Genomic DNA, 15,332 nt, shown 5'->3' with positions numbered 1-15,332 from the left:
TTTAGTGCCTCCTTTCAATGGCACATCCTTTCATTGGCATATCGTCATCTCTCTTCAAAGACTCAGACCATGTCACGCTTAGACATCACACTTCAAATATGGATAAGAAGGCCAAACTTTTAAGACTTTTAGAGACAGAAATAATCTAATCTGTTATTTCCCAAACTGATTTCCAAAAGTACTGAAGTAAGTATGGCAAACCCTTTACTCTACCCAAGTCTCATGGAGAGACACAATGCATATTAGCACATTACAGGCTCTGAGAAGTCGTGCTGTAAAGAAAGCTGTTAAAGTTTACTTCACCTAAATGTTCTCCAAACTTATTTAGCCACCAAACATGTTTATTGGTGTAACTGTTTGGGAAACATGGATCTAGCAAAAAGTCTTTTCTTTCCTTCTCTCCAATTCCTTCCTTCCCCCCTTTCTCCCTCTCCTAATGAGAGAGCTGAGACCAACAGGTGGAGTGATCTGTCTAAAATCATGCAGCTCAATAATGACAAATCTGAGAAATGGAGCTATGTCCTCACTACTGACCCTGCGTTCTTTCAATTTCCTCCTAATGGTGTCTTAACTTGTGACCTGCACGATGGAGAAAAGGTGACAGTGGCAGGGGATGGTGGTGAAGAATTCAGGTGACAGGCAAAGTTCGGCAGACTGGCTGGCAGACAGCCATTAGCTACATGACCTGTCCACCCAGGACAGTCTCCGCCACTAGGCTGGAGTGTCAGGTGAGGTGCCTAGCCAGCCAGTCTAGAACATACAAACCAGGCTCCCCTGGGAGGGAGTTTAGGTCAGGCCTGCCTAAGAGAACCCTAGAGCATTAGACCAAGTGATGGGTCAGAACTCATAGAAATGAACCATGACAAAGACCAAGGATAAATCCCAGACCTGGGCCATCCGATGATGGGGAGAGGCTCATTCCTGGGAGCACCGAGTCCCGGGGCCAGTTGGCAGAAAGGAGACTTAGGAACAACAGTCAAACAGCTGCTGGATCCTGGGTCTGGGAGTCTCTTCCGATCATGGGCCTGAGTGGGCTCTGCTATTGACTGTCTCAAGGACAAGTCAGGGCCAAGAGCTAGCACCTCACTGCCCCACCGGCACTGTGGGTGGACAAACCAGTGCCCCCAGGAGGCTCAGTGTATCTCATCTCCACTAGATCCTGGAGCTTCTATGGTCAAGTTGCAAACTGCATGCCACTTCCAAATACTCTTCACCCCTTCTCATTCTTTCATTCATTCATTCAGCCAACACATTAATTATCGATCATGATAACATGCTAGACACCGTGCTTGGGATTAAATGGTGACTCCCAGGTTTTAGAATCTAGCAGAGTAAGTAGACATTAATTGAATGGCTCTCACAATCATACAGTGGTGACATGGGTTACGAAAGGGATGTACCCAGGGTTTTGAAAGTCTATATTAGAGTGATTTGACCTAGTCAGGGAAAGCGAGAGAGAGGGTGCTTGGGTTGCAGCTGGGAGGGGACGGAGCATGTACAAGGGAAGAACACATGAGAGGTAGAGGTGGAATGCTGAGAGCAAGAGTGCATGGTGCAAGAGGGGTCTGGAAAGATCAGTAGAGACCACACTACACAGGAATGTGAGTTCTCATAAAGGAATTTTGTCTATATACAGTACTATCAGCATTGGAAGCAGTAAGTGTTTTAAGCCAGGAGGTAGCATTACTACATTTTGTGTGTGTGTGTGTATGTGCGTGCACGCATGTGTTGACGTTTGGAAAATTCCAAACATAAGCAGGATTAGAAGGAATAGTAAAATGAATCCCCTTTGTGCCCATAACCCAGCTTCAATGGTAATCAACATGTTGCCTGTCTTGTTTGATCTTTCTCCTGCCCATTATTTTTTCTGGAATATTTTAAAGTAAATCTCAAACATCATACCACTTCACTTAGAAATGCTTCCGTATGCATCTCCAAATGATAAGGACTTTTTTTTTTCAGACATTAGAGTGAAATAATCACTCTGGCTGCATTATAAAGAAAGAACTGGACAGGATCCAAAGTAGATGTGGGTAAACTTGCTGGTCTAGGCAAGACGGGAGGCTAACTTGGACACAGTAGTGGTGGTGGAAATGGAGATGACTCAGTGCACTGCAGAAACATTTATGGGGTAAAACCTATAGGACCTGGGGATGGATGAGATATGGGGAGTTGGGGGAGTAGGAGGGATCTAGGCTGACACGATGTTTCTAGAGGGATGAATGACGGTGCCATTCACCGAGAGAAGGAGTCTTGGCAGAGGATCAGACCTGGGGAAGAAGAGTTGGATTTTGGACATGCTGAGTATGGGGTACCTCAGGACCTCCAAGACGTAAGGTCCAGTAAGCAGCTGAATATAGAGGCCTAAAGCTAGAGGATAACTCTTGGTTAAAGATATGAGTTAGGTACAAAAAAAATATTGAGGCCATGAGCATAGCTAAGATTAAGCTGAGATTAATACCCAGAGTAAAAATAAGGAGAGAACCTAGGACTAAGGAACTCTACCTTTAATGGCTGGGTGGAGGAAAATATTCCTGCCAAGAAGATCAAAAGGAATAGCCATAGGGGCTTCCTTGGTGGCGCAGTGGTTAAGAATCTGCCTGCCAGTGCAGGCGACATGGGTTCGAGCCCTGGTCCAGGAAGATCTCACATGCCGCGGAGCAACTAAGCCCATACACCACAACTACTGAGCCTGCGCTCTAGAGTCTGCGAGCCACAACTACTGAGCCTGTGTGCTGCAACTACTGAAGTTGGCGTGCCTAGAGCCCGTGCTCTGCAACAAGAGAAGCCACCGCAATGAGAAGCCCGCGCACCACAACGAAGAGTAGCCCCCGCTCTCCGCAACCAGAGGAAGCCCGCGCACAGCAAAGACCCAATGCAGCCAAAAATAAATAAATAAAATAAATAAATTTATATTTTAAAAAAAAGGAATAGCCATAGAGGTAGGAGAAAAATTCAGAAACCCCAAAAACTCAGGGAAAAACAAGTCCAAGATGACTTTCCACATCCTCAGGGAATGTCCATCAGGGCACAGAGGGCACTGACAGCAATCAACCCTATTGCTCACCTGCAGGAGTGAACTACAGGTACACACTGATGGTGTGTGTGTCCCCGCCCCCATCCCATCACTCCCATCCCATCACTCCCATCCCATCATCCTCATGGTACCTTAACAACCCTGAATCCTCAGTACCTAATACAGTGCCTGGCATATGGTAGCTTCTTAATAAATGTGTGAACTAAACTAAATACACAGAACACTGAGACACGGTTCCACCTTCTAAAGAAGAGGACTCAGACATCACAAATGGTCCCTGATAGGTAAAACCTTCAGTCCTCTGAGCCCCCTGCAGAGTCTGTACCTGCTACCCTCTATGCCTCCTCAATCAGCCAGAGCATATGGCAGGCTGAGCAAAATTAAATACAACTGACATTTGGATTACCCACCCCACTGCCCCCCCCTCTTCACTCACATGGATAGAAAGTTAACTGATTTTTTTTTTTTTTTTTTTTTTTTTACAAATTTTCTTTGCCAGAAATATTTTTAATGATATTTTTCATCAGTATTAGCCTGAAGGTTGCATCAGTGGTGTTTATCAGCTTCTTCCTCTGGGCTCGGGCCCATGTGACTGATTCCTGTCATTTTAGTCAGAGATGGGCAGAAATACACAGATGAATCTTGAAGGATGGGAGTTACTCCTCAGCAAAGAATTCACAGAGATGCCATAATTCACTGTGGCAACACCAGCGACAGATCAAGTCAAGTCGGGCTCACTGAGCTCCAGATGAGGGAGGAAAAATACCAAAAGGGCACTGCTGAGAAGCAGTAATCATGGATACCTTGATGGATAGAATACAGACAAAATAAATGGGAAATAGAGAAATCTTGGATTCCTGAAGGAAGCTGACCTCCTACCAAAGTGCCCTTTTGGTTTTCTGGTGTCACGTGACCAGAGATTTCAGGATGCTCAGTTCCTGTCTGTGTGCTCAGATAAAGGGCAGGGCTGAGTATGCAGACTCCAAAATGATGCAAGTTAAGGATTGTTTCTATGAGGCTTTGGAAAATATTCGGACCCATGAATCTGCATGGCATCCAGGGCTCTACGAGTTCAAAAATAATTAGGGAGCCTAATTAATAAGCCAGTAGGCTGGCAGCTCTGAGCCCTGCCCGCCTGCTCAGTTTCTCCACACAGCATGCTGAAGGCATGGCTTCCTTTCTCAGGCTGATGCAAAGTGCCTGCCTTTGCTCAGCGACCCTTCTGGTCACATGGCTATCTACTCATTGGACCATAATCTATGGATCTTCTACTGATCCTGCAACAGGATCAGTGCACTTAAATGTTAACATTTTAAAGTTTTGATTTTAATATCAGAAGTAGAGTCTGGTAGCAGCTAAATAAACTCTTTCAGCAACTAAGTAAACACAAGACCCCTCATTCAAACCTGTGTTTTCAAATGAAGTGCATTCCACCGTGCTTTCTCCATTACAGCCATCACTATATTGTACACGATGGTGTGTTTGCTTGACTATCTCTAAGTGAAGTAAGCTCCTGAGGGAGACCGCATATGTTTATCTCTAAGTTCCTATATCTTGATACTGCTCTTTGTTCAGTTGGAGCTTGATAAACATCTTTGAATAAATGAAGTAGATGAAAATCCTCAGTTCAATGATTTCATCTTTCACTTACTTTGGGATATTCTCATAAATTAGAACTATAAGGGACCATAAAAGTAATCTAGTTCCCTCCTCTCAATTTGTTGAGAAGAAAACTGAAGCCTACAGAGGTGAACTCTGTGTGACCTGAATTTGGTGGCTTCATTCTGTCTTGACAGCTGCAGCTTTACTGGTGTATCACACCAAACTTGTTTGTGTTGTCTCTCCTCATTGCTCTCAGGCAATGTCCCAGAAGACAACAAAAGAAGGAGGATATCTGCAGTTCTGCTGGGAAAGACCTGAGGAATTCCAGGCCAGGAGGCTTTTCTATTGGAGACACTTGAAGTTCTCCATGGATCATGAAGGGTTCATGAACACTACTAGTTAGTAGTAGAGACAGCTACTAGTTAGTGGCAGAGACAAAACCAAACCCAGGGCTTCCCTGGTGGCACAGTGGTTAAGAATCTGCCTGCGAATGCAGGGAACATGGGCTCAAGCCCTGGTCTGGGAAGATCCCATATGCCACGGAGCAACTAAGCCCGTGCGCCACAACTACTGAGCCTGCTCTCTAGGGCCCGTGAGTCACAACTACTGAGCCTGCACGCCACAGTTACTGAAGCCCGCGTGCCTAGAACCCGTGATCTGCAACAAGAGAAGCCACAGCAACGAGAAACCTGCACAGGGCAACAAAGAGTAGTCCCTGCTCGCCGCAACCAGAGAAAGCCCGCGTGCAGCAACCAAGACCCAAGGCAGCCAAAAATTAATTAATTAAAAAAAAAAAAAAACCCCAAGTCAGACTTCTACTTTCAAATCTTTCAAATCACCTTCCTCCCAAACCTCAGGAATTTATATTCCAATTTTGTGCCTTCCCATATTCAAAGCCTCTCTGGAGCCTGTGACCCAGGAATCTGGAAGAAAACTTGTATTGACTCATTCACCTACATGAATGCACCACTGAATCCCTCTTTTAGTCCTGTAATAAAAATTTCTGCTTGAGGCAGCTGCCATTTTTAGCACAACTGCTTGTGTGCACTTCAGACCCCACCACCTCATTTTCCCTCAGGATGTCTAGATTGAGATTTTCTGCCTTTCTGTCTGGCTGATGTGCTTGAATTCTTGAACTTCATTTCTGTTGTCCTCCACTTTTTGCCAAGTGCTGTAATTATGTTATTTCAAGCAGAGCTTGTCTGTTCCACTGCACAGCATGGGGGTCATCTCAGTGACACACTGATGCCCAGCAACTAAGAATTTTCAGACTCTGGTTTCAAATGCCAGCACTGATTTCTCTCTCAAGTCCTCCCATGGAATAGTTTAATTCTAGGAGTTCTTATCCAATAAATGGGAATTCCACAGGAATTTTCTCTGGCTCCTAACTGAAAACTTGAAGTTTGAAGTCACCAGGGGAATGATTTGGGTCTACATGGGATAGTTTTTAGACAAGGTTGACCAGTAGTCTCTGCCCAGGAATCCCCTTTACACTGAAGGCATTCTTTCATCATCATAGTTAGCAGCTCCTGTCGTGAGAGACAACTTATTCTATGCAGACTTCTTCCTCTTCTTAGAGCTGTCTGGAACTGTCAGGTTGAGCGAAGATTTGAGAGCTGAGGGATTCAGCTGTGATCTGTCTGAAGGTGATTCTTGGACTAGAGTTGCATGAACCACTGCTCCAGAGAGAGATGAGTCCAGAAGTAAACTCAGGATAAAGAGTACCTAAAAATTCAAAATACCCAAGGGACTGGCAGCGCTGTGCAGAATGACTCTACTAATATTGCAGTGTGGTGCAATGAGTTTGGATTTTAATTATTCCCATAAAAGATTGATTCTCTGTTTGCAGTACATTCTCCCACTGTGTAAAAATAGCTCTTTAGTCAAAGAATCACAAAGCAGTTAATGTAGCTGGACTTGATTGCAGTGAGTCCTTGGCTAGTTAGTGACAATGGTAGTACTAGATCAATAAGGCCAAGGTCAGGCGATCAATTTTCTTCTCCTATTCCACATCCAAAGATGGTCCCTTTTAACTTTCCTATACATGCATGCCACGGCCACAAGGGAGATGGATACAGGAAGGGGAAAGAAAGAAATCTGGAGTAGCAAATTTATCAGAGATAACAGCATAAACAACTCAAAACATATGCAGAGGTCTCCTCTGACATTACTTCAAAAGGATGTTACTTCCCTGCTTCTGTCTTACTCCTTCCCCGCTTCTGTCTTACTCCTTCCCCATATGTTTAAGAAATTCATCTATACAACCTGCCAGAACCTTGTACGTAACACATTAAAAAATGAGAGCACGTTCATTCATTCATTCAACAAACATTTATTGATCATCTACTATGTTCCAAGCACTGTCCTAGGCTTTGGGAATACAGAACAAGGCCCTTGCCTCATGGACCTTTCATTCCACTGGGAGGAGACAGAAATAAACATATAAACACATATATAAATAACTTCAGATGGGGATAAATGCTATGAGCACAATAAGATTATGGGATAAAGAGTACCTGGTGTCAGTTAAGGGAGGGGTCTCAACATTAGTTTAGGAGGTGAGGGTAGGGCTCCCTGAGAAGCTAGACCTGAAAAGAAGGAAGTAGCCATCCAAAGATCAGGGGGAGATAATTCAAGGTAGAGACAAAGGCCTGAAACAGGGTCAAGTTTGGCATGTTCGAGAGATATAAAGCTACGGTGGCAGGATCATAGTGAAAGAGGAAGAGCATGGTAGGTGAGGTGGGGCAGGAAGGCCGAAGCCAAATCACGCAGAACCGGAAGACCGTGGTAAGGAGTTTGCCTTCTATTACTAATTGTAAATCAAAGCCCCTGGAGAGTGGTGGTAGCCAGGGATGCCTGTCAATGATTCCCGCCTCCTGGTATTCACACACTTGGATTATTCCTTTCCATACTGTATCAGCATTTGTCTGTGTACAGTAGCATATGGCAGAAGTAATATGTGACTTCTGAGGTTAGATCAGAGTTTTTCAACCACAGCACTGTTGAAACTGTAGGCCAGATAATTCTTTTGTGTGTGTGTGTGTGTGTGTGTGTGTGTGTGTGTAGTGGGGGAACTGTCCTTTATATGGCAGGATGTTTGGCAACATCCCTGGCCTCTACCTATTAAATGCTAATAGCACCCCCTAACCAATTGTCACAACCAAAAATATCTCCAAACATTGCCAAATGTCCCAGGGGAGGACAGGGAGCTAAAAGTCAACCCTGGTTGAGAGCCACTGAGGAAGACCTCAAAAGACAATGTACCTTCTGCCTTGTTCTCTCAGATCACTCATGCTGGGGGAAGTCAGCTGTCATTTTGTGACCACATTGAAGAGCCCTATAGAGAGGCTCATATGGCAAAGAACTGAGGCCTCCTGTCATAGCCATGTGAGTGAGCCGTCTTGGAAGGATCCTCCAGCCCCAATCAATCGTTCTGATGATTGCAGTATCTTGACAGTGCCCTGAGAGTAGTCCCCTTGAGAGACACTGATCCAGAACCTCTCAGCTAAGCATCTCCTCAACTCCTGAGCCGTATCACTGTGAGATAACAAATTTCTGTTGTTTTCAGCTAATTCTGTGGATAATTTGTTATACAACAATAAGGAGGGTGTGTGGCTCTGCAGTGTGTAATTGTGTCTGCTGGGCAACTTTAAGGAGCATTCTACACAGTTCCTAGTCAGTTCCTGCAGGATTGAGCCCCAGTTGCCTACTTTCAGTAATATACTTTTGGCACTGGTTTTCTCTCCTTGCCTATTTCATTTCCCAGACCCTCAATTCTGTTCCTTCTGGATCACATCCCAAAGTAATTTACATGAGCCAAGCCATTGTCACAGACTCTGCTCTGCAGGTGAAACACCTTAAGGCTGTCCCAGTCACATGGTCAGTAGCCTGCCGAGAGATGTGAGGCGGGGTCTTTCTTGAGGTTCACGATCACCACCTTCAGCTTCAGGATTTAGAAACAGGCCTGGGCTTGAGCCCTGGTTGCACTGCTGGCTTACTAAGTAATCTTAGATAAAACACATAACTTCTCTGTGACTCTCAGAGAAGAGAGTCTCAGTTCTCTCATCTATAAATTGTGAAAAATAAGAACATCACCCTCCTACAGTGTTGTGAAATAATGGATGTGATAATGAGGTGATTGATATGCACAGACTTGGTAGCTAGAATGTTAAGAGTGTGTGTAAATATAAGTGTGAGTGTTCTTTATTTTACCAAGCCATCTCCAAGCCATAATTATTCCAAAGTACATTTATACGATACCATAGCCACTAGCCACATGTGGCTATTTAAATTTACATGAAATAAAATTAAATGGAATTTAAAATTCAATTCCTCAGTCACACTAACCACATCTCAAGTGCCCAATAGCCACATAGGGCCAGTGGCTACTGTAGCATTTGATAGCAAGATATAGAACATTTCCGTCATCACAGATAAGTCTACTGAACAGCACTGTTCAGCGTTCCTATCGCCACAAAAGATGAGGCAGGGTGGGGAGGATGTCATGTCTCAAACTCTCTAAAGCTGTGACCATTAGTCAGCTATCCAGGAACTTTTCTCCTGGAAGCTTTCCACCCAACTGGGCATCCAGGAGCATCCTGATGGTGCACAGTGCCTGGAGCCAGGATCTCTGGGCCTCCTCTGCTGGAGCCAGTTCAAAGCATGTGCCCCCTTGGTAGAGGAGCCACCACATCTCTGAGCAACAGAATGATGCCTTCTCTCCCACTGGTGAGAGCAGTGGAAACTGGGCACTAAGAAAAAAGGAAGCAAGTCCAGCCACACTACAGAGCCACACACCCTCCTTATAGAACTCCCAACTTGCCCACAGGTACCTGCAACCTGCCTGAGAGACACAGCATGGAAGGCAAGCTACTGGCAGCCTAAGGGATTTAACAGTGGAAAGTCCACTAGGTCATGATGCTATTCCCTCCTGGACTCTTGGAGGCTGGAATGATCTTCCACTGGGGGTGCTGAGGGGCCCACACACTTCTCCTGACCCACCCATAAGCCTGACAGGTGAAGGCAGCTTTGCTCCTGGTAGAGATGGGTCATGGGAAACTAAAGTGGAAGCTGAACTTCTGAGCCTCCCTTCACTGCCAGCCCACTAGGTGCCCACTGCTCTCATGCAGGCCTGGATCCCACCTCTGTGCTCACTCAGAACGTTAGGAGACTTGCTGATTTTCTGTCCTGACTTCCCCACCATCAGAATTTATCTATGTGTCTGAGTAATCCATGGTAACGGAAAAACGAGTAAAAATGTCACCCGCATCACATCTAAAGTTAACAAAAATATTCTTGAGGTGCAAAACCTTAACCCAAAACTTCCCCAAGAGGAAGTCTATTTGTTGATCTGAAAATAACCAATCCCCGTGAGAAATGCCTCTCATTTTATATCCACCTCCACCTCCCACCATACACACAGGCACGAAGAATGATCATGGAGACTAGAGAAGTCAAAAACAGCCCTCTGTATGGATAAACAACAAGCACAGAGAACTAGATTCAATATCCTGTGATAAACTGTAATGGAAAAGAATATTAAAAAAACAATGTATATATAGGTATGACTGAATCACTTTGCTGTATAGCAGTAATGAACACAGCATTGTAAATCAACTATACTTCAATAAAAACATTTTTTAATTTTGAACTGAATGGAAATTGAAAAAGAAAAAAATGAAATATGTAGCATAATAAAAATATTGACTGCCACATAAATAAATAAATATTTTAAAATATCCCTCTCTGAGGGTCAAGTGTGTTGACCCTGGCCTTAATCTGACCTCTAACAGGGGACCCAAGTGCCCACCACACCTCACACACACAGGAAAAGGGAGATTTCAGCTCTTCTTGGCAAACACTCTGGATCTTCCTGCTACCTTTTCTCCTCATCTCTCACACTGTCACACTTGCGACATTTGACACCCTCTTGGATGTAATGTGTTCTTCCTCCCTCCAATTTTCTTAGCTCTTTGTGACCACCTTACTTCTCAATCCCTGGCTCTGAGGAACTTTCCCAGCATGAACTCCCCACCTGACATCCCACGTGATTGGCCAAGGCCTGGAAAGTAAGGCTCACAGTATAACCGAGAAAAAGGAGTATATCAAGCAGATGCATAATCCAATAGGGGAGACATGGTTAGATCTGAGAGTCTTTCACATGACACCAACACCAAAAGCCATGGTAGAATTTTGAGTTTAAAAATTTTGGCTTTGGAGTCAGAAGGTCTGAGTTCAAATGATGACTTACTATGTAACAGGTGTAAAAGTATGATAGGCAAGTTACTAACCTCCTTACCCCTTACTTCCTCAACTGTGACACATGACAATACCCCCTTCATGCTAGGATTAAAAGTGGGATAAAATATAAAAAGCATTTAGTATAGTGTCTTCCCCATAGTTAATGACTAGTTAATGATAGCGATAATTACCAGTATTATTACCTTATCAATATATTTATCATTATCATTATTACCCACTTAATTATCAGGACTTCTTGAAAACTGATTAGAGTTAGCAATCTAAAGAGATGGAAGAAAGCCAAGATCTGTGTCCCTATAAGAATAAAATCTGCCCTCTTGACTCAGGAGCCCTCCAGCTGCCAGGCCACAGTTGCTACCCAGAGAAATGATTAGACTTAAGTGACTATTTATTTTGCCACTTTTTTCCTGTTCTCCTCTTAAATGCTTCTGGAAATAGATGTTTATTTAATCAGCCAGCCAAGGGGAATTTCCCTTTATAACTCTCATGGAACTGAGGAATATAAAGAATGTGATCATTTACAAAACCAGGTGAAATGGCTCATTTTCCTGTAATTTTCACCACATGCTTAAGGCGATAGTTTCATGAACATAGCAAAGAGGATAAACAGAAGGACGATTTGCTATTTTCTCAAACAGGTTTTTGCACTGACATTTTGCAACAAGACAGAAATTATTTCTCAAGGAAAAAAAATTGTCATCTTCACACACAAACAAAAGAAAGAAAACCTCCACAAAAGTGACATTTTTCTTCCCTCGAAAATGTCTTTCTTTCTATGAGACCTGCCTTTCACCTCTGCAGTCAGCTCCAGGTGTCAATAGAAAATGCTTTGGTGTCTCTACCTCTTGCAAACCATGAATCATTTCCAATCCCTGCAGAAATGAGAATTAACATCCTGAGTTGATGAGCTTGGCATTCATCTACAAAAACCAGGCCTCACATTTGAATATAAATATTTCTGGACAAAAAACAAGGCTTAGAAAAAAGAATCCCAAACTTCTCACGTGCTATTCCTCTCCACGCCTCTTCCTCAACCTTTAAAAACATGCGCACACACAATTTAAGACCTTTTGTACTGGTTCAAAAAGCTACTGGCATCGTAGAAAACACCAAACAAAGTAATTTGCTCCAACAAAGCCCTTCAAATGACTAGCTAGAGCAATCCACAACTGTACCTTTTGTCCCTCCGTTTTAATAGCCATGGCAGAGGTGTGTAGGGGCCATAAGTAATTACTTGAGGGATGAGCGCCACTGGAGAGATAAAGCAAGGGTCATTCCAAATACAGATTTCACACCACTTCAATGACATCCGTGGCCTCCAAATGAAAATGAATCTTCTTTGGCCTTTATGGCCAGTTAGTGGGCCTCCCATTCTTCGTGTGGTGTGGAAGACACCCATATTTTTCCAACTTAGTGAGTGTGAATGAGGCACAAACCATGATAAAGACAAACACTCTCAAAATATATACTTACCAAGCCTGGACTCCTACTGCAGGGATTGATTACAGGGATAAGCTGCCCAGGTTTGCTCCCCAATAGCATTTAAAACTACAAAATGGCTAGCACCTTTCACTGCCTTCTTCATGGACAGCTTACCAAGAAGGCCAGTGGCTAACTGGCCTCGAGGACTCCCCTTGTCTTGCCCCTTAAAGTACTTAGTGATATTTTCAGGGAAGCCTGTGCCTTTCCTCTGGGAGCCAGGCCAATCCTGGCAGAAGGATGGTTACTGGAGAAATCAACATGAGCATATTTTTTCATAAGCTGGTCAATTACATATTCTTACTGTTAATCTCACCTTGTGTCAAGCAACTGATTGATCTAAAACTAGGACTGTCAGATAAAAGACAGCACACACCCAGTTAAATCTGAATCTCAGATAAAACAAATATTTAGTATAAGAAGACCCATTTGGGGTATATTTATACTTAAAAATATTTGATTATCTGAAATTCAAACTTAACTGGGTGCCCTGTATTTTTACTTGCTAAATTTGGCAATCCTACTTGGAATCCTCTTGTAGCAGACTACATTATTGTTCAAAGATATTCATGCCTCATCTTCAATGTGGGAGTTTAAATTCTCACTCCATCAAAATCTATCTATCTTAACCATGTAACTTGCTTTGGCTTCATGGTGGGTAGAGTGTGCTTCTTACCTTGAATTGGGTTTGGCTATGTAAATTACCCTGACGAATGAGATGTTAGCAGATGTGACACAAGCAGAGGCTTGAACTGGGTTTGTGTAGTTGGGCTTGATTTCTAGTACTTCTCCCATTACCATGTGCCAGGGAGCAGTTCAGGCCCCAAAATGAATACGTGTGGAACAGCCCTGAGCCCAGGCATCTTTGAGGAGTGAAGCACCATCAAATTCAGTGCTTGATGCAGAGCTACTCAGCCAAGCCCAGCCTAGATCAGCCAACTCCTAGCCAACCCGTAGTGTTGGTTCAGACACTGAATTTGGGAGTTGTTTGTTATGCAGCAGTAATGTAGCATTTGCTAACTATGACACTACTAAAATTGGTTTTAAACATGGGAAAAAAGTCTTTGTTTCCTTAAACAACTTCTTAAAATAGCCAAAGCTTCCCTTCGGTCTTCAATTGCCGTAGGTGCGGTAATCACAAAACGTTAAAGGATCTCTGCCAGGGCCCCTCTGGCAAAACACTGTGCCAAGGGTCAGAACAAGTAGGTTAAAATCCCACCTCTGCTATTTGCAAACTGTCTAACTGTGGGTAAAGAGATGAACCTCTGAGTATGTTGGCCTACCTGTGATATGGGGATAATTTCTATCCACCTGCTCACTAAAGTTAAAGTGAGTAACCAATGAGCCAACGTGCCAAAAGTGCTTTGATAAACTGTAAAATTCTGAATGAGTATGTGTGAAGCATTTAGAAACATATCTTGCATAGAGTAAGTGCTGTATGTGTGCCTTTGCTAAATAAACAAGTCTGTACATACAGAACTGCATAACTATCTCCACCAGAACAATCTTATCTACTCAACATTTTTAAGCACGTGCACTGTGCTAAGCATGGTAGATGATTATAGAGTAAGGAGGGTGTTAAGGGAACTGAGAGGAAGGTTTCCTAACCCAGACGGGAAGGTCAGGAAAAGCTTCACAGAAGAAGAAAAAGATGTGGGATATTATTATTACATGCCACATTAAGTTACAGTGATCTTTCTCACTCACATACACAGATGCTGGCTGCACAAACGATGTCAGGGAATTTCCTTCATAGGTTCTGAGACGTGGTCATTTAGACAGTGACAGCAACAGCCCCTTCCTCGTCCCACTGTAGATAGTTATATTTTCCCAGCGTAAATATAAATGGGTGGTATGGAGAAGAGGAAAGGAGAGAGAAAAAGCCACAAAAGCCCATCAGAAACTGTATAAATCAGCCTGACTGAAGCTGTCATTTTCAAGAAAGCTGGATTAACTTGTTTTGTTTGGCTTCGTTTTTGGTGGCATGAAACCCATTTTTCATGCAAAGGATGCGAACTTTTCAATTTTCAATTTATATTGTCTTTGATAAAGTTAAATGCAGGCTTTTATCTACCAAGGAAAAGAATCATTAATAAATTTTTCAGTCAAAATCTATTTATACAGCTATTGTCATTTTAAGCAGGGCTCCAGGCTTCATTACAGATACCAGAACTGCATGTCAAGGTGTGACCCAAGATATGTGAAATTCAAACACGTGGAAATTCAAGAATGACTAACATCACTAATGGCCTTAATGAAGACAGAATATCAAAAAAAAAAAGGGAAGGAAGGAAGGGAGGGATTTTTTCTTTTTTCTTTTTTTGCCAATTTTAAATACAGTTTTATTTAAGACATTGCATTTTCCACTTACTATATAGTGCTTGTAAAGTGCAATGTTATTTCCTTTCCCTGTGCACACATTCCATGTTCAAGTATCAAGAATGCCCAGTTTACTACAGCAGCTCAACTTTAAAACTGCCATGGAATTTGCTACAAATTTGGGTCCTTCAGTGTTTTGTGGAACAATGCTCTATCTATGCTAGGATGGCTTAATCAGCCTCTTCAATGGTGGGCTCAGAGGAGGCACCACCAGATGGAGGCGCTCCACCACGAGGCAAGCCCCCGGGCACTCCTCCTGGCATGCCTCCTGCGCTCTGGTACAGCTTGGGAATGATGGGGTTGCAGACTTTTTCCAGCTCCTTCTGCTGATGTTCAAATCCTTCCTTCTCTGCAGTCTGGTTCTTATCAAGCCAGTTGATTATTTCATTACACTTATCAAGAATCTTCTGTGTGTCCTCATCATTAATCTTGCCTATTATTTGATAATAGTTGTACAGAAAAATCAATAAACATTTATTGAGAACCTATATACATTTAATGCTGGACACTTAAATCTAAATAAATTATGTTTCTCACTTAAATAATAAAATATGTTAATAAAATGTTTCCTCCT

The sequence above is a fragment of the Eubalaena glacialis genome, chromosome 1 (assembly GCF_028564815.1).
Source record: "Eubalaena glacialis isolate mEubGla1 chromosome 1, mEubGla1.1.hap2.+ XY, whole genome shotgun sequence".
Taxonomy (NCBI): Eukaryota; Metazoa; Chordata; class Mammalia; order Artiodactyla; family Balaenidae; genus Eubalaena; species Eubalaena glacialis.
This window is presented reverse-complemented; position numbering follows the sequence as displayed.